We start from the raw sequence: 1667 nt of genomic DNA on the forward strand, positions 1-1667 counted from the left end.
GCCACAGCTCCACGCTGTTGCACAGGGATGTGTCCAAGTGGGGGACTCTCATGTCAATAAGGGACTCACATGTGGCAAGGAAAGTGGGTTGCAGAGAAAACCATCCCAGGAGGACCTGTGGAAGCTCAGCAGCTCCACCTGTGCGTGCAGAGCCCTGCAGAGCTGCTGGCCTCTTGCAGTGTTGCTGACTTAAAGGCTCAGCTATTTCACTGGGCAAGATCCATCTCGCACGGGCTGACACTGAGCAGGCAGGCAAGGGTGTGAAGGACTGGAACCGGGCTCCTCTTCCACGGAACAGATCTCACCTGCCTGGATACAGAGCTTGAAAGCAGGACCCGATCCTGCTGCCCTGGCTGCAGCTCAAAGGAAGAGCTCCACACAAATGGGGAAGGAAGCAGGGAGTGGTGAATTCGGGAAGCGCTTTGTTCCACCCATGCAGGCAATTGGCATGGATGGGTCTACAGGGGGTTAAGCAAAGGCCCGTGAAGAAACCTGCCAGCTCCGTGCATCGCAGTCCCGAAGGAAATTAAATGCCTCGTGCCATATGGTGCACAGCAAGGGGGGGCTTTGGGGCAGCATCCACCCCAGTGCACGGGGCAGGTGCAAGCTGGGGGCTTCCAACCCCAGCAAGAAACACAGCCTGCCCAGCACAAAGCACGGTGATGGGGAAGCAGGGGGAAGGCTGACACATGTGCAGCCTAACCCACTGGCAGAGCAGTGGGGAAGCAGAGCCAATGGCTGCTTCTCATGCTCAGTGAGTCTGTCCACCTCCCGGCCGCGCCCCCGCCCCCCCCGCTTCGAGTCCTTAAGTTGCAGCTTTTAACTATCTCCGTGTTCAAAGCAAATGTGATGCTCAGCGGGAACAGAAGGCAGCGCCTGCTGGCAGGTGGACGGCATGGAAAGAGCGGACAGCGATGATCCCGGCAGGACTGGCTGCTGAGAGGTACGTCCTTCCGAGGCGGGGATCCGAAAGCAATCACATTTGGGATTCAAACTCGGAGCAGACTTGAATTTTCCAGCAGGGGGAATATGGAAATCTGGCTGAAATGATTCATCCCCTTCCCACCCCTCCCATACAATCGCCGCCGCTCTCCCTCCCGCTGGCTGCCGTCGTGTCGCTGTCTGTGTGTCGGTGTCCCGGTGGCACTGTGGGGCATTGCAATATTGGCTGCTGCAGGGAGCTGAGCTGGGATCTCCCCGGTAAGATCCGTCCTCGGGGAACCAGGTGCTGCCCTGCTTCGTGCTCGGGGTGCAGTGAGGGGTCCCCGATGCTCCCAGGGGGGCAGGGAGGGATGGGCAGGAAGGGAAGTTCTGTTCTCTGTCTCCTATTGATGAGTTCTATTCCATTTCCGAGGGCTGAGTTCTATTCCCCTCTCCTGGGGATCTGCTCTCACAGCACACCCTGATCTGGCGATGCCTTCATCTGACCCTGTAACGGGGTGCCAGGTTGGGGGGTGGGAAGGGAGAAACTGGCCTTCCCCTCCCCACTGCACCCATGTGGGTTAAGTGAGCTGTACTGCGTGCTGACCTCGGGTTGTGCTGGGGGGGATGCCCTCCCATTTGGGTGTGGAGGGGGTTTTGACAACTGTACGGCCCCCGAACGTTGTGTGGCTGCATCTCTGCAGAGGGCAGCAGGGATGACACCAGAGTGGCAAAACCCTTTGCTG

The 1667-nt window shown here is 58.9% G+C and overlaps 1 long non-coding RNA gene across 1 annotated transcript in view; it reads left to right on the top strand.

The window, feature by feature from the left end:
- Positions 1-799: 799 nt before the first annotated feature.
- LOC122168457 overlaps positions 800-1667 on the top strand; it is a 26636-nt gene continuing 25768 nt past the window's right edge. Inside the window, exon 1 of the long non-coding RNA XR_006171260.1 lies at positions 800-943. This is a non-coding gene — a long non-coding RNA (uncharacterized LOC122168457). The remainder of the gene's footprint in view (positions 944-1667) is intronic.

The sequence above is a fragment of the Centrocercus urophasianus genome, unplaced genomic scaffold (assembly GCF_019232065.1).
Source record: "Centrocercus urophasianus isolate 14NV4802_14NV808 unplaced genomic scaffold, USGS_Curo_1.0 seq_42, whole genome shotgun sequence".
NCBI classification, from domain to species: domain Eukaryota; kingdom Metazoa; phylum Chordata; class Aves; order Galliformes; family Phasianidae; genus Centrocercus; species Centrocercus urophasianus.